The sequence below is a fragment of the Nicotiana tomentosiformis genome, chromosome 7 (genome assembly GCF_000390325.3).
Source record: "Nicotiana tomentosiformis chromosome 7, ASM39032v3, whole genome shotgun sequence".
Taxonomy (NCBI): domain Eukaryota; kingdom Viridiplantae; phylum Streptophyta; class Magnoliopsida; order Solanales; family Solanaceae; genus Nicotiana; species Nicotiana tomentosiformis.
In genome coordinates this window covers 76,550,131-76,569,129 of record NC_090818.1, presented here as the reverse complement: position 1 = coordinate 76,569,129, position 18,999 = coordinate 76,550,131, and the positions used below count along the sequence as shown (strand labels likewise).

General features: G+C 40.4%; 1 long non-coding RNA gene across 1 annotated transcript; it reads left to right on the top strand.

Moving 5' to 3' along the window:
- The first annotated feature begins 13,487 nt into the window (after nucleotides 1-13,487).
- Nucleotides 13,488-18,754, top strand: LOC117274400 (uncharacterized). The gene is made up of 2 exons (XR_011409837.1): nucleotides 13,488-18,122; nucleotides 18,350-18,754. It is a non-coding gene; the product is annotated as an uncharacterized lncRNA (long non-coding RNA).
- The last annotated feature ends 245 nt before the right edge of the window (nucleotides 18,755-18,999 follow it).

Sequence of the window (18,999 nt, the reverse complement as noted above, 5' to 3'; positions counted from 1 at the left end):
CATATTCTGTTCCGGAGCTTCATTTTTGAGTTTTTATAACACCGACCCTACTTCGTTAAATAGATGTAATGGACTATTTTTGAGCAAAAATCTGATGTTTTAGAGAGAAGTTAGAGTGTTTTAGATAGAGAGGAAACCCTAGGCTAATTATTTATCAAGTCTTGCTCAAATCTTGGAAGATTAACAAGGAAATCTCACAAGTTCTTCATTTAAGAGGTAAAGTTCCATATCCTAGTATTCAATTTCGAATTTGGGTAGAAGATGGTTGATTAGGAGTATGATTCTTGGGTATGAGAGTCTTATTTATACATGCTTGTACTAATAAGGTTTGTGGAAAAATTATTGAGCTCAAATAAGTAAAGATTGGGTTATGGAATGAAGGAAATATTGTAGAAGAATCTTGTAGCCAAATTTGCACACCTAGTGTTTGATAAAATGCTCAAATGATATGAGACCATAATATCTTCCTACTTTTGGTTCAATTTTGTTATGTCTCAAAATATATTGGGATTGCTAGAATTTCCGGAACATTGTAGTAATTTAAGGAAATCTCAAAGCGAGGTATGTTGGCTAAACTTTCTCTCTTAGAATTGAATTCCATGATATTCCCGTAAGTTCCAAGTATGGTTTTCTCAAGTTCCTTATTCTATGTTACGAGTTATTCCCAATAAATTTGATTGTCCCAAATAAGCAAAGTGATGAGAATTGTGTAATTAAAACTTGTTCTGAATGTTCCTATCACATTATGTTATCCTTCAGGAATGTGTTCAAGAATGATATGTGTATTAAAATGTTATGGCATTGAGTCGTGTTTCAAATGAAAGCTAGTATGCCAAATTGTATGAGAAAAACTCAATATGCTTAAGACTCTTAATTGCTCATATGTGTACCTAAAGTCTTGATTTGGAAATGTCTTATTGTTGATAATCTATAAAGATGGTTGGAAGTGAAATAAGTGAATTGGGGATATAGAGTGTGGCCAATGCGCCAAGAATTTAAGTTATGATTGTGGCTAGTAGTGCAAATGATTTGAGAGGATGCGATAAAGAATATGAAATGAGCCTCGACTCAATTGTTTAAAAATGATTTCGAAAATAGAATTGCCTAAAAGCTTTTGTACTCAATTCATGTCCATAAGTGGCTGCTTTAACTAATGCTTTGCTTTATAAATATATTCAGTGCGATTCGAGTTCTTACATACTCATGTGTTAAAATTGTACATTGTCATTTCTAGGGAAGAGCATTGCAAGAGTAAATGGTGTATCCATTGTTTATGATTTTGATGTGTGTTTCTATTGTTGTTGGTATGCCCCATTCTTTGGGAAGAAACCATTTGTGTTTAAAATCCCATTACAAATGGATTTGAAGTATATGATTTCTGAAATATTCTATATGTTGATATTTGATGGTGATCTTTGAAATTGAAAGAAGTGAAAGTGTGAAATATGAAATACGGCCATCGTGCGAGGAATAAAGAATCTTGTGAATGGCCAAATGAGCCAAGGAAATATTGTCGTTATGAATGACTGGAAATACTAATGAGAATTTATACAATGTTAAAGATGTTGAGGTGAGTACAATTGTATTTATGTTATCTCTGTGTGCAAATCAAATCAAAAATATTTTTGGGAGCATCATTATCAAAACCGAGGAAGTGTGGGTCATAAGACCCACACCTGAAACTACACGTGCCGGTATAGGAGTGGATTGTGATTATTCCCCTTATTTGGGATGAAATTAAAATATTGGTGAAATTGTGATATTATTCTCCTTAATTGGGATGAAACTGGTAATAATTGTGGATTGGAAAAGTCAACCCACACGGCATATGTGGGAAGGCGGCCTAATTGATCGGATGGAGATCGTATGCCATATTGCGCACATGGTGGTACTACTCTTGGTAACAACTTTATTTCGCATCACATGTCAAACCACATTGTTTGTGGGGAGATGGCCTAGCCGATCGGGCGTGATCCGACTTTATGCTAACAAAGACGGTGGTATATCGGTGCTAATGATCTCCCAACCAAAATTGTATATGAAGTTCGTATTTTGAAAATCATTATGTTTTAACTGGATATTTGGATATTGTTGATTGTGACTTGTTATTTCTATATGTTGCCTTTTCTTATATGGGCATTCTATTTTGAAAGAGGACCTTTAGCTATACATACTAGTGCTATTCGACAGTACTAACGTCTCTTTTGCCGGGGGCGCTGCATCTTTAATGGATGCAGGTGGTTCTACAGCAGGTGGCATTGATCAGTGATAGCAGTACTTTCTTTTCAGTTGATTTGGTGAGCCTCACTTCATTTCGGGGTCATGTATCTTTTGTTTATCATGTACTGTGTTTTTAGGTATAGCCGGAGCCTTGTTACTGGCATTTTCATATTACTCTTCTATTATACTTAGAGGCTCCATAGACAGGTTGTGGGTTATGGGTTGTGGTTGATGTTGGAAATTGAACTAGAAATGTTGGTATTTGGAAAACGCATTTTTCATTATATCTATAAACTTGTAATATTTTGGAAATTATGAATGAAACTGCTAATGGAAATGAAATGGGAGTTGCTAATGAAATATTTTTAGTATTTGATTAATGGAGTACATCTCCTCTTTATTCATGAATGAGTTTGGGTAGAAGGAAATCTAACAGGCTTGCTAAGCAGGGTTCACTCGATTGAGCGCCGGTCGCGTTTCCCGAGTTTTGGGCGTGATAGCCAAGCGAGAAAGGAGAAGTCCAATGAGGGGGTCCATGGTGCGGACGATCCCCTTCACTCCTTTTACGACGGTGTGAACTCATCTGCTTTGTAAGACTTCTCTGGGCTGGGTGACCTGGAAGTTCCGAAGAAGGACACATCCTCGGAAGCTGGCGGGCTGAGCTCGAGCCCGAAATTTATCAACCAGTTCCCTTCTCTGAGTGTGGACCCCGGTCGCAAGAGATCGATTATACTGACCGTCCCTGAGGATGCCTAGGTTTTGTCTTCTCCTATGGGGGTAGCTTGCTACCTCTGATGCCTGGTGACCTAGGAGGACCAGGCAAAAATGAATGAGGTGAACGTGACATGCCTTTTCAATGAGGTTCAGCAGGCGCTGAACCGGGTAAGGCATCGTTACTTTTCATCGATCTATTGTTATCTATGTTTGATGTTTCTCACGTTTTTCGCATTTTTGCAGGCCTTGGTACTTCATCACAAGAGTTTCCTTTGGTACCGCGTTGAGCTCAATCAGTTTGAGCTCGAGATCAAGGAGCTTGCCCAAAAAAGGGACATGTACAAGCTTCTCAGCGAGCAGCAAGAGGGGGTCGCTAAGAACCTCCAGGCCGAGCTGGATGCAGCTCATAAAGAAGCATCGGCCTTAAGGCAGGAGTATGCCGACTCGGTGGAAAAGGTAAAGGTTTTGAAGTTAGAAACAAAGGCCCGACCGCAATGGCTAGCAACAATACCTCGCAGGTGCAGTAGAAGATCGACCAGATCGGCCAACTCCGAAAGGAGATGGACGAGATCCAAGTAATGGATGACGGGTGGAAAAGCAAGATGGACCTGCTGGCCTCAGAGAAGGAGACCACCCATGCCAAGCTGTCTTCGGTGGAAGTTCAGCTTCGGGTGGCGAAGGAGAAGGCTGATACACGGGCTCAGAAAAATGAGGATCTCCGAACACAATTGGTCTTGGTCATCGCTGAACGGGATGTCCTTGGTAAGGAGCTTGAAATAATGAGGTCCAGGTTGGAGATAACCTCGGCCGATGCTGATGAGATGGTGGCCCAATATAAGGCCGATGTCGAAGCAACCGAGGCCTGCCTGAAGACCATTGCTGAGTACGTGAGGTGGCTATCCCGAAGAGAGACCCTCAAAGAAATCCATGCCCGAGGATTCGACCTATCTGCCGAGATCGAGGAAGCAAAAAGACTTGAGGTCGAGGCGAAGAAGCTAGATGAACCCCAAGGTGGAGAGGGCTCCGAGGGCTCTAAAGAATCCGAAGGCCTCAACGGTTCTGGTGATGAGTCAGGCTCCGGTGAAGATCGGGCGTAAATGCCTTAGGATTCTTTAGTTTTTTTATCCTGTACATATTTTTTGTTGAGGACGTTTTTGTTGGACCTTTGTAAAGATATTCCGGAAAATATAAAATTTTCCCCTTTTGGAAATTTCAAGTCTCTACTATGTTAGCATATTTTTATAATTGCAAATATTTCTAATGCTAAGCACAAAATTAAACATATAAGTCATTTATTTTTCGGAGGTCCGAACAAAACCTGACCTCGATGCAATTTTGCTCGAAACGTTTGAAAACTCAGAGTGACCGGATATCTTCCCAAGTTGCTTAAGTGTCCTTAGATGATGCCTTTGCCGGGAGTAACCTTTTAATAGGTTTAGAATTTTGTTGAAGGCCTTACATTTTGATTATGGGCTTCGGACGTCTCAGAACCATTTTTTCGGGTGGTCGTAGCCTTTTAGGTTTGGGCACTTCCTAATAGGTTTTGTGCCTCCTGGTTTTTATGACCCGAGCTGCCCGAACTTATTTCGGACGACAGTCACCGAGTGGGGGTAGCCCTTTGGGCTCGGATAGTGGTGGCCCTTGGGCCTGATAGTCCTCCGGGTAGGAATAGCCTTTAGGCTTGATGCTTTAAGAAGCAAAAAGTATGTAATAGCAAGGTAGAAACTTTCTTTCATTTCTGTGTGCAACAAAAAGATTGGAAGCGTGTAAAAGTTTGTATTATGGCTAAGGTGGCCTATACAAGTACGGTTCACTTGACCGTTTGGCCCTTACAATATATCCTAACCACCGAGCCTAGACTTTTCAAGCACAAGTTTTCCTTCCTTCCTTGCTAAAAAGCTTGACCCGAGGGTGATGGCCCCCAGTATTCGAGGTCTATTTTGAGAGGGCTCGGATACTGTTGATGCGACCATTAACTCCGATTTAGAATTGATCTTCAATTCTAAGTTAGCACAATTTACTGAAAACCCATTTAGTACAAAACCGGTTCAAGAGAAAAAGAGTGCAACGCGTTCTTTCAGACCTAACAACCACATTCTCTTTTGGTTGTTGCCTGCAAGTGTTAGTCTGATTCATAATATTAAAAAAGGTGAATGAGGTCGTACCTTAGCAATAGTACCATTTTAAGTGTGTCACGTTCTAGTTGTTCGGTATCTGTGCACCGTTTCCTACTTCGAGTTTGTATCAACCGAATTGGGAAGGACCAACACCCGATATTGAAGTGTCAGAGGTTGGCTCTTCGGTTGTAATATCTTTCTATCTGTTATTTCTGGGCGGCCAACCGGACTAGGGTAGCCTCGCGCCTCTCGTACAGTAGTTTCAGGCTCGTGCTCATGGCCTCACTGTTTGTTTTTTTTTGGTCGCATATCGGAACTTGAGGCTCGGTTCTCCCACTTCGATCGATATTAGTGCTTCGGCACCGTAGACCAACCAAAATGGAGTCGCCCCGGTACTTGATTTTGAGGTCGTACGGTATGCCCACAAGACTTGGGGTAGAATTTCCCTCAATTTTCCTTTGGCATCGGTCAACCTTTTCTAAGTTTTTGAATTATGGTCTTGTTTGTAGACTCTGCCTGTCCGTTCCCACTAGGGTAATAGGGTGTTGACAAGATCTTTTTAATCTTATGGTCCTCAAAAGATTTTCTTACCTTGCTGCTGATATACTGCTTCCCGTTATCACACACTATCTCGGCCGATATTCTGAACCGGCATATTATGTGTTTCCAAATAAAGTCGACGACTTCTTTTTCCTGGATCTTCTCGAACACTTGAGCTTCCACCCACTTAGAAAAATAGTCAGTCATAAACAATATGAATTGAGCCTTACTGGGTGCCCACGACAGGGGACCGATAATGTCTATTCCCCACTTCATGAACAACCAAGGTGAAAAGACCGAACGTAGCATCTCTCCGGGTTGATGGATCATTGGTGCATGCCTCTGGCAGACGTCGCATCTCCGTACAAAGTCCTTCACATCTTTCTCCATGTCGATCCAGTAATAGCTGGCTCTGATTATCTTACGAACCAAAGATTCTGCCCCCGAATGGTTTCCACAGGTGCCTTCGTGAACTTCCCTCAAAATATATTCGTTGTCTCCCGGCCCCAAGCATATGGCGAGTGGGCCATCGAACGTTCTTCTGAATAGAGTACCTTCGGATAGGCTAAACCTGGCCACCTTCGTGCACAGAGCTCTCGATTCTTTAGCATCCGAGGGCAGCTTCCCAGTCTTCAGGTAGTCTATATACTTGTTTCTCCAGTCCCAAGTTAAACTTGTTGAGTTTATTTCGGCGCGGCCTTCTTCCACTACCGATTTCATGAGTTGTACGACCATTCATGAGGTGAATTCATCGTTATCAACCAATGATCCCAAGTTAGCCAGAGCATCGGCTTCGCTATTTTGATCCCGAGGTACGTGTTGTAGGGTCCATTCCTTGAATCGATGCAGTGTTACCTGTAATTTGTCCAAGTACCTTCGCATTCGTTCCACTTTTACTTCGAATGCCGCATTAACTTGATTTACCTCAAGGAGGGAGTAGTACTTAGCTTCGACCACTTCGGGTCCCAGGCTTTTAGCCAATTCGAGACCTGCAATCATGGTCTCATACTCGGCCTCATTATTTGTCAATTTGACAGTTCTAATAGATTGCCTAATTACGTTACCCCTAGGCGGCTTCAACACGATGCCGAGTTTGGACCCCGTTGCGTTCGAGGGACCGTCTGTAAAAAGGGTTCAGACTCCCGAGGAAGTCCCCGAGGTTAACAACAATTCTTTTTCGACTTCAGGAATTAAGGCCGGCATGAAGTCGACCACGAAGTATGCCAAAATTTGAGATTTGATGGCGGTTCGGGGTCGATATTCGATATCGTACCCGCTAATTTCCATGGCTTATTTGGCCAATCTGCCCGAGAGCTCGGGTTTTTGCATTATGTTCCTTAGTGGGTAAGAAGTTACGACGTATATGGGATGGCATTGAAAATATAGCTTTAACTTTTTGGAGGCGCTTAGCAAAGCGAGCGCCAATTTTTCTATGTGAGGGTACCTTGTTTTGGCCTCACCTAGAGTTCTACTAACATAATATATGGAAAGTTGCGTATCTTCCTCTTCCCGGACTAAGACTCTACTTACCGCTATCTTGGATACCGCCGCTAAGTACAGGTACAACTGCTCGTCTGCCTTCAGAGTATGGAGCAGGTGCGGACTCGAAAGGTATCATTTGAGTTCTTCCAAAGCTTGCCGGCACTTCGGGGTCCACGAAAAGTTATTCTTCTTCTTCAATAATGAGAAGAACATATGGCTCTTATCGGAGGACCGCGATATGAACTGGCCCAGGGCGGCTATGCGCCCGGTTAGCCTCTAAACGGCCTTGACACTGTCTACCACGGTGATATCTTCTATAGCCTTGATTTGTTCGGGATTGATATCAGTCCCTCGGTTGGACACCATGAATCAAAGGAACTTTCTGGATCCAACCCCGAATGCGCATATCTCCGGCTTCAGCTTCATATTGTATTTCTTTAGTATGTCGAAGTTTTCATGCAAATGTTTCAAATAGTCCTCTGCTCGCAGGGACTTAACTAACATGTCGTCAATGTAAACTTCCATTAATTTTCCTATTTGTTCTTCGAACATCCGGTTAACTAGGCGTTGATAAGTGGAACCGACATTTTTTAGTCCGAACGGCATTACGTTATAATAGTAGGTGCCAAATTTAGTGATAAATCAAGTTTTTTCTTGATCGCCCGGGTCCATCCGGATTTGGTTGTACCCGGAATAGGCATCGAGAAAGCTGAGTATTTGGTTGCATAGATCATGTGATCGATTTTAGGCAAAGAAAAATAATCCTTGGGGCACGCCTTGTTCAAGTCTTTGTAATCTACGCATATTCTTAATTTATTTTCCTTTTTAGGCACTACTACTACGTTAGCCAACCAATCCGGGTACTTAACTTAACAATTAGAACCTATTCTAAGGAGTTTGGATACCTCATCTTTAATGAATGCATGCTTGACTTCGGACATCTTCTGTTTAACCGAGTGGAACTTCGGATATAAGCTTATCTTATGAGTGGTTATTTCTGGCGGGATCCCTATCATGTCTACATGGGACCAAGCGAAATAATCAACATTAGCTATAAGGAAATTAATGAGTTTTTTCCTGAGCTCGGGAGTCAAACCCGTGCCCAGGTGTACCTTCCGATCGGGCAAGTGTTCCATTTGTATAACTTTCTTCAACTCCTCGACCGTTTATTTGGTGGCATCAGAATCGTCGGGGGTGATGAACAACCTAGGGACTCCGTAATCATCATCCTCGCCCGCTTCTTGCTTCTCCGATTCGGTCGGGGCCGGTGTCCGTGATTGGTATTTAGTTTCTTCCTTCCTAACCGGTTCCGGATTCTTTGATATTGAGAGAGCGGATATCAGGATCACTTCGTCGACCGCGAATATTTCCTTTGTGGCCGGCTGCTCTCCATAAACCATCTTGATCCCTCCCGGCATTGGGAACTTCAGTGCCTGGTGTAGTGTCGAGGGTATTGCCCTTATGCTGTGAATCCATGGCCTTCCAAATTGAGAATTATATCTCATATCCCCTTCAATCACATAGAACTTAGTTTCTTGAATGGTCCCGGCGGTGTTTACCGGCAGGGTTATCTCCCCTTTAGTAGTTTCACATGCCATGTTGAATCCGTTTAGAACCCGGACTGCATACATTATTTGGCCTTGTAGACCCAGCTACTCTACGACCCTCGATCTGATGATATTGGCCGAGCTACCTAGATCAATTAACACATGCTTAACTCGAGATTTATTTATGAGTACAGATATTACCAGTGCATCGTTATGCGGTTGCACAATGCCTTCAGCATCCTCATCGTTGAAAGATATGGTCCCCTCCGGCATGTAGTCTCGGGTTCATTTTTTCCTTGTAATGGATACTTTAGTGTGCTTTAGCATTGGCCCCTGGGGAACGTCAACTCCACCAATGATCATGTTGATGACGTGATGAGGTTCCTCTTGCTCGGTCTATTTGTTGGAGTCCTTATTCTTGAAGTGATTTTTGGCTCGATCACTTAGAAATTCCCAGAGGTGCCTATTATTGAATAATCGGGCCACTTCTTCTCTTAGCTGTCAGCAGTCTTCGGTCCTATGGCCGTGAGTGCCATGAGACTTGCACATCATGTTTGGTTCTCTTTGGGCAGGATCAGACTGCAATGGTCGAGGACACCTGGTATCTTTGATATGTCCGATGGCAGATACGATGCTTGTAGCATCGACACTGAAGTTGTATTCTGATAATCTCTGTGCCTCCCAGGCCTCGAGTGGCCTGTCGAGACCATTTTTACTCATGAGTCCCCGGCTATTATGACCTCGATCGCTCCTTTTTTCGTTCCTTGCAGGGTTACATCCGAATCTGTTACCCTTTCGATCTCCGCTATACAGTTGATACCGATCTCTACTCGGCCTTAGTTCATGATCGACGACTCTTTTAGACATGTCATTTGTTATGATAGGATATACGGACCCGGAAAGGGCTTCGAGCTGATCATCCTCGACTCTGATTTTTGATTTGTACCTTTTATGGACGTCAGCCTAAGTTACCGCTCGGTACGCTATCAAATTCTGTTTCAAATTCTGTGAAGCTAAGGAGCTTAGGGGGTTGTGTCCTTGAGTGAATGCCTGAACGGACCAATCTTCCGCAACCGGAGGCAGGTCCATTCGTTCCATTTGAAACCTCGACACAAACTCCCCGAGCTTTTCGTTATCTCTTTGTTTCACTATAAAGAGGTCTGATTTTCTGGTCTCGACCTTGATGGCCCCGGCATGAGCTTTTATGAAGGCACCTGCAAGCATAGCAAACAAATCAATGGAATTAGGGGGCATGTTGTGATACCATATCATTGCCCATTTAGACAGGGTTTCTCTAAACTTTTTCAGCAGTACCGACTCGATTTCGTCATCTTCTAAGTCATTTCCCTTGATGGCACACGTGTAGGAAGTCACGTGTTCATTTGGATCTGTGGTTCCATTATACTTTGGAATTTCGGGAATACGGAACTTCTTCAGGATTGGTTTCGGTTCTGCACTCGGAGGGAAAGGCTTTTGGACAAATTTCTTGGAATCCAGGCCTTTTAATATCGGGGGTGCGCCTGGGATTTGATCAACCCTGGAGTTATAGGTATCCACTTTTTTGTCGTTGGCTTCTATCTTCTTTTCCCCCGATTTCACCCGCTTTGTCAGTTCCTCAAGCATCTTTATTATTTTGGGGTTGGTCCCGGGTTCAACTTCACCCGGTCTTTTTGTGGTTGCTTCATTTCTTCAGGTGTTTTCCTGGGTTGGTTCGGGCTCAACTCTGCTGGGGGAGCGGCTTTGGTTCTGTAGTTGGGCTATCGCCGCTTGTTGAGCTTGTAACATTTCAAATATCAATCGCAAATTGATCTCATCACCTTCACCGTCGTGCGTATCCCAGGCTATTGATCAGGCTCCTCCGCGAATGCTGTTCTCGAGGTCGATAGGCAAGTTTGCGTCGATGGTCACATGCGAGTTGGCATTGATTGGGTCCGTGACCGGAACTCCGTTGGGGTCAACAAGGAGAACCTCATTGCTGGGCACTATATTGTTGTTCTCGCCATGGTGGCCAAACTCAGCATCAACGTTCAAGTGGGCAGATTGAGAGTTTTGACATTCTTAAATTGACATGAAATTAAAATCTCAAAGAACAAGCGTAAAACAGAGTTGCGTTATGGAAATTTGTATCAAATTACCACTATTATCCTTAGCCCCACGGTTGGCGCCAAACTGTTTACCCTTAAAATGGATAACAATTGAATTTATACGCGGTTTTAAGGATATGTGAATTAATTCAATACAAGTGATTAATGACGTTAGATTAGTCAAATTAAAGACGTAATAAATGGCCAATCCAATGATAAAAATGAATCCGAGCTCGGTTAATGGCTTGACGAGGAGCCTGCCTTTCGGTCCCGAGCTAACACTTATGAAGAACTTATGAACAAGAACAAGAACTTTGAATAGCTTTAGAAACAGAAGTATATTGCCTTGATATACGTGTTACAGTGTCCCTAATAAATAATAAGCTTCCCCTTTATATAGTAGGGGAGCTTTACCCTAAGTATAATTCTAAGAAAGGTAAAAAACTGCCTTTTCGCTAATCACTTATTTTCTGCCTATACGGGCCGAGATCCATGCTGTGATATCCGATTGGGTACAGACATTACGGCCCTTTGTTAGTCATGTGCGGTTATTTGGGAATGCTCTTCGAAGTCTTGGGACTCGAACCGGACCCAGAATACGTGGTCTCAATGCCCCCGAGGGCAGGCATTTTGCTCGAGCCCCGATACGAAGGCTCCTCGCTCTGACTCTGCTTCCTTACGGTCACGTCCCTGCTCCGTTTGCTTCACTGGGAAACCGGGGTACTCAACGGGCTCGGTTTTACCCATATACAGATTCCGTTTTAAGCACGACTATTCAATGACATTCCGCTAATACAAAATTGTCTATAAATCTTCGTTAATTTTAGAGTGTTAAATCTTTGGCAAGGAAATTTTTTAAAATAAAAATTTTGATTTTAAATAATAAAATATTAAAATTTCCAAAATCCTAGATATTACAACATAGATTTATGTCGTTATCACTGGAAGATGGAAACCAGGAACTAACTAAGTTGGAGGAAAATAACCATGCTTCCAAAGATGAATGAATCCAAGAACTTTAGGTTTTGGGAAACTTAACCTTGCGAGTAGGGGTTGGATTCTTCAATGATAGAAGTAGATAGGAGAATCGATATAAGTGTTTAAAACTAATAACATATGAGGCAGATAAGAAACTTACAACAAACTTTAGTTTTCATAATTTGTTATATGGATAAGAAAATTTAGAACTATATGCATAATTACAGTTAAGACAAACCTGCCCGATTGATCCAACGCTGCACAATTGTGGCTGCGTCCCTTGCATATTAGTTTTTGTGGGAGGCAATATGGTGGAGTTAGATTTGTGTTGCTACTATTAATTAATTTTTTATAATAAAAAATAACGGCTCATAAACATAGGAACTCTAAGTGCATAGGTTTTTGTATTGGTGGTAAATAAATGATACACGTGGATTATATTTAGCTGACAGAGCATGATACGTGGAATAATGAGGAAATGACAACTGGCATATTTCATTTAAAAGATGTATAAAGCGCAATAGGTACAAGGCAAATACCCATGAGACAATGGAGAACCGACGTTAGAACCTAAAACAATTGCTGAAGAGGCACGAGCGGAATGAATCAAGACTGGAAAGAGGAAAGATTCATTGACCTACAGTTAATAAAGAAGGGGAATTAGAATCGTTACAAAATCTTCATAGACAGTTACGATTACCAATCATAACGGACAATTAATGCCATTAAAACTCATAATAATTCTGCCATAAATAGGAGGAAACGTTATATTTGTAAACTCCTATATAAGGGAGGAGAATCTCATTTGTAAAGACACGTTCGAAGTACTATCGAAATATATTCACTTTCTCTTACTTATTCAGTACAATCAATTATTCTTTCTTTTTAGTTATTTTTTGTCAACTTTATTTCCTTTTAAGTGAATTACTGAGGAAGTAGGAAATTATTTGGTTATCAATAACCCGAGTTCTTCTAAAAATAGGCTTTGACTAAAGATCTTATTTTTTGGTTAAACAAATTGGTTCTGTTACCGTGAATATGATAATCTTTTTACTTTCCAAATCCTTCTTTCTCACAACCAAATCATGTCAACTGTCAACGAAAATAACCAACAGGAGGGATGATCTCCTCCAGTTCCTTCACCACAAGAATCTCCACGTCATTCTCGAGAAGGAACAACTGAAAGATCCACGTCTCACACAAATGAACAACACGGAGACGAGCAGACTGTCCAGCAAGATGCTTTAAAATAATTGATCGAAGAGCATGTGAACAATGCTCTCCAAGCTTTTGTTAGGGGATTGCCAACTGCACCACCAACTCCTCCCCCAAATAATATGGCAACTATAGAAAATTCATGCTCAGGGCTTGCAAATTCAGGAAGCGGGGGAACTCCTAATGAATCACGTGATGGTAGGTCAGGTACACCAAATAACTCTAATTTATAAAATTTTGTACTAAATTTGCAGAAACAAATGAAAGAGCAAGACGACCGCATAGAACAAATACCTGGCGTACCACATGTGATTAAGGGAGTGGATATCGATAAGTATTCACCACAACCTTGGAAGCCGAGCGCGGCCCCACTGCCCATTCCTAAGAAGTTCAAAATGCCTGACATCCCAAAATATGATGGAACAACTGACCCACGAGATCACATAACTGTATTCACAACAGGCGTAAAAGGTAATGATTTTACCAAACAAGAAATTGAGCCAGTTTTGGTCAAAAGATTTTGGAGAACAACTCACAAAAGGGGCATTAACATGGTATTCTCTTTTACCTGAATATTCTATTGATTCTTTTGCTGAGCTTGCAGATTTATTCATAAAAGCACATTCTGGAACTCAAAAAGTTGAAAAAAGAATGGAAGATATCTTTAAGGTAAAACAAGGAGATACAGAGTTACTCAGAGAATTTGTGGATAGATTTCAACGTGAAAGAATGATGCTTCCACGAGTACCTGATAATTGGGCATCCATGGCGTTCTTAAGTAATTTGAATGAAAAAAGCTCAGAAGCCACGAGAAGACTCAAGGAAAGCTTATGCGAATTTCCTGCTACAACATGGAACGATGTATATAACAGGTACAACAGCAAGTTGCGGATTGAAGAAGACATCGCCATATAATCAAGGGTTGATGAAAGAACAAATTCAAGGCGGTCAGAGTCTGAAAAAAAGTCCGGTAAAAATAGGTACGAGCCTTATATGGGACCCGCGGGGCGGGACTCACAGTCCAAACCAGAAAATGTACGGTCTGACCCTAGATCTAGGAACAGAGATGCGGGATCATCATCCAGGTTCAGAAAAGAACAATATGTACGTGATAGAGATACCAACACGAATGTAAGGATTGGTGATTACAGTTTCAATATTAGCACATCTGAGTAGGTAACTGTTTTAAGGAGTATGGGAGATAAAGTGCGGTGGCCAAAGAAAATGAGAATAGTTAACGTGATAAGCGGAGGGGAAGAAGTCAATGGTGTAACATACAGATCTGCGAAAAAGACGTCAAAATTCACTATGACCCATGGGAAGCGAGTTCGCCAAGTTTTGGAAGAAGATAATATAACATTTGATGATGCAGATGCAAATGGCTTGATAATCCCTCACAATGATGCACTGGTAATATCTTTACTTATACATGATACTAATGTAAAATGAGTTTTGATTGATCTAGGTAGCTTCGTGAATATTATTCTTCTAAGAGTGGTGAATGAAATGCAAATGGGCGACAAGATAGTACCAAAAGCACGATCATTATCTGGATTCGATAATTCAACCATTATTACAGAAGGGGAGATAGTGCTTACCATATTTGAAGAAGGTGTTATCTAGGATACGAGATTCCAAGTAATAGACACGGACATGGCTTATAATGTGATTCTTGGGAGGCCATGAATTCATTACATGGATGTTGTACCATCTACGTTACATCAAGTCATTAAGTTTCCTTGACAATGGGGAATTCGGCAAATCCGTGGAGATTAACAGGTTTCTAAAAATATCAATTCAGTGGTAGATTCGCGCACGATGAATGAAGATATGAACAAGAATCCCGTCGAAGATGTGGTAAATCAGATCTCAGCTGAAAGTGGCTCAAGGCAAGCAGATGTGGATTTCAGACCTGATGTCATTCAAGAACCAGAGGAGAATGAAAACATCAAAATAATAATTGAAGAACTCGAAGCTGTTATATTATTCGAGTAATGGCCAGACCGAAAAGTTTATATTGGAGCGAAGCTGAGCCCAGAAATGAGAGGTAAGTTAGTTGAATTTTTAAAAGCTAACGCAAATTATTTTGCCTGATCGCATTCAGATATGACAGGTATATCTCCGGAGGAGATGACCCACAAACTGAATGAAGATCTCTTGTACCTACCTGCTAAGCAAATTAAGAGGAAGCAAGGCTCTTTCAAAAATCAAGTGATTAAGGATGAGGTAGAAAAACATTAAAAAAGTCGATTCAATACGGGAGGTAAAATACCCGAACTGGTTAGCTAATACTGTGGTAGTTCCAAAAGAGAATGAAAAATGGCACATTTGCGTAGATTATACTGATTTAAATTAAAGCTTGCCCAAAAAATTCATTCCCTTTACCACATATAGATCAATTGATTGATTCTACCGCAGGTCATGAGCTGTTGAGTTTTTTATATGCATATTCAGGTTATAATAAAATAAAGATGGATTCCCTAGATGAGGAAAAAACTTCATTTATTACAGACAGTGGGACTTATTGTTATAAAGTTATGCCTTTTGGTTTGAAAATGCTGGGGCCACGTATCAAAGATTGGTGACCAAAATATTACAAGAACACCTGGGAAAGACTATGGAAGTCTATATCGATGATATGCTAGTCAAATCTGGACGAGCAGGAGATCACTTTCATCACCTTTCAAGCACCATCAGAATTCTTTGCAAATATAATATGAAATTAAATCCACAAAAATGTGCCTTCGGCGTGGCTTCAGGTAAGTTTTTAGGTTTTCTTGTATCTAATAGAGGTATTGAAGTGAACCATGTGCAGATCAAAGCCATTGAAGAAATTTCAGATATACTCACGAGTAAAAAAGAGGTACAAAGGCTGACAGGGAGAATAGCAGCTTTGGGAAGATTTATTTCCAAATCTTCGGAGAAATGTTTTAAATTCCTTTCAATATTGAAAAAGCAAAATCAGTTTGAGTGGACTGATGAATGTCAACAAGTCCTTAATAATTTGAAAGAATATTTGTCAAATCCACCCCTGCTAGCTAAACCAAAGGATGGAGAGAGACTACTCGTCTATCTCGTAGTATCAGAAATGGCGGTAAGTGCGGTTTTAGTACGAAAAGAAAAAGGTAAACAATCTCCAATTTATTATGTTAGTAAATCTTTGTTAGATGCTGAGACTTAATATCCTCACTTAGAAAAACTTGTTTTAGCATTAGTTATTATGGCATCTAGAAAGTTGAGACATTATTTTGAATGTCATCCTATCTCTGTAATAACTGCTTACCCTCTAAGGAATATACTACATAAACAAGAATTGTAAGGAAGATTAGCTAAATGGGCTATAGAACTCAGTGAATATGATGTTATGTACCAACCTAGAACTGCAATAAAATTACAAATTTTAGCAGATTGTGTAGCAGATTTTAGCACAGAAATAGTTTCTGAAACAGAAAAGGAACTACAGGTATTCACCGGATCTAATCCAGGTACATGGACTCTATTTACTGATGGCTCCTCGAATGTTAAAAGAGCAGGTTTAGGTATTGTTTTAATTCCACCTTCGGGAGAAAGTATAAGACAATCAATAAAATGCTATCCCATTACTAATAATGAAGCAGAGTACGAGGCTGTGATTGCAGGTTTGGAACTGGCATGAGAATTGGCTATAGAGCAAATCATAATTAAAAGTGATTCTCAATTGGTAGTTAACCAGATGCAGGGGACTTATATAGCTAGAGAGGCACGAATGCAGCAATATTTGGAAAAGGCACGAGAATTGATAAGACAATTTCAGACATGGAAAATTATGCAAATACCTAGGGAAGAGAATGCGGAAGCAGATGCACTAGCGAATCTCGCGTCAGTTGCGGAAATAACAAATGCATAAAACGCTATCATAATACATTTGTTTCATTCAGCACCCGACCAAGATACAAATGAGGTAAATTTTAATAATTTAACTTGGTACTAGATAAATGAATTTGTTAATTTTCTGCAGTATCGAACCTTACCTGAAGACAAGAAAGAGTCTCAGTTACTTCGACGAAAAGCTGCCTATTACTGCTTAATTTGAGGAAATTTATATCGAAAAATGTTCGGAGGACCTTTAGCAAAATGCCTCGGACCTGCTCAGACACAATATGTGATGAGAGAAGTACACGAGGGACATTGTGGAAATCACGCAAGAGGAAGATACTTGGTAAAGACTTTAATTGGAGCAGGATACTACTGGCCGAAAATGGAAGAAGATGCAGAAAGTTTTATGGCAAAGTGTGATAAATGCCAACGATATGGAAATAACACTCATCGCCCAACAGAGCTATTACATACGGTTATTTTCCCATGGCCATTCATGAAGTGGGGGATGGATATCGTGGGACCATTTCCACAAGCTAAAGGAAAGGTACGATTTTTGTTAGTATTAACAGATTATTTTTCCAAATGGGTAGAGGCAGGAGCCTTCAAATAGGTACGAGAGAAGAAAGTCATGGACTTTATTTGGCGAAACATTATATGCCGATTTGGAGTGCAAGATAAATCGTATGTGATAATGGCCCACAGTTCATAGGCACGAAAGTCATAGAATTTTTTCGGAGTTGGCAAATTAAACAAATAACTTCCTCACCTTAGCACCTCGTGGCCAATGGAAAAGTTGAATCAATAAATAAGGTTATTATTAATAATTTGAAGAAGATATTAGAGGAATCAAAAGGCAAGTGGCCTGAGGTGCTACCAGGAGTATTATGGGCTTATCGAATGACAGCAAAGACAGGCACGGAAGTGACTCCATTTTCACTTGTTTATGGTGCTGAAGCATTAATTCCAGTTGAAACAGGTGAGCCAAGTACGAGATTTACACAACCAACTGATGAATCAAATGGTGAAGAGATGAGAACGAATTTAGATTTACTCGAGGAAAAGAGAGAAGCGGCTCTAATAAGAATGGCAGCTTAGAAGCAAATTATTGAGCGATACTACAACATAAAAGCTCATCTCAGATACTTCAAGATTGGGGACTTCGTTCTTAAAAAGATTTTTCAAACAACAAAAGCAACTGGTGCAGGGAAGTTAAGTCCAAATTGGGAAGGTCCTTACAAAATTCAAAGCATCGCTGGAAAAAGAGCTTATGAGTTAGAAACCATGGAAGGCAAGGTACTACCGTCGAATTGGAATGTTGTTCATTAAAAGAAGTATTACTTCTAGGCAAAGGAAGTACCCACGGTCAGGTATCGCTCAACTGTGATTTTATTTTGTTCTTTTAAATTATACTAACAATTTTAGATGATAGGCAAATAGCTATCCCATACCAAATGATGACATTAGACCCGAAAGACACGGAAAATACAGAATTATTTCCGGTCTAGGTTACAACCTTTCTAATGGAAATAAAAAGGGTTAAGCAGTCATCATCTAAATGTATACCTCTGAGTCCCGTATGTATTTTTCTTTTCAGGAAATGGACCAAATGGAAGGAACAATCAAGTACTCGAGATTTCATACTTCAAAGCTCTAACACTTGGGGGACTGCATATATAAAGGCAAAGAAGACTAAAAGTCAGAATTCAAGCCTGGATCAGCCCAAAAGTCAAAAGTCAAGAGCTAATCAAGAGCCAAAAAACAAGCCTGAGTCAAAAACCTTTGAAGTGGCCTTGGTAAGGTATAAACTCGCGGAAAAGATACAAGAGGGACACAAGATACATTTCAAGTTCCTACGAGTTTATAGGTTAAGGGCAATAATTAGTCACGGGTTACTAAATAGGCACAAAATTTTGAAACTTGTTATAAAGAAAACAGTTATGAAAGAATTGTAGATGTTGTACAAAAAGTTATTTGTATACATGAAAAGTGTTATATAGAATTTGAAAATTCAAAGCATGAAACTTTCTCAAATTATTCATGAAACTTCCTCAAAGTATTCCTTTTTCTACTACTTTCATATATTTACACCAATATAAAGTTGAGACGTCTTCTTCATTAGTGTCGTTTATAAAAAGGCCCTCTTTTATAAAAAATTATATCTATCAAAATCATGAAATATTAAGGCATTTTAAATGCAGGTTTAAAATCCAAAGAGTAAAACAAAAACTCAATATCAAAATAAGC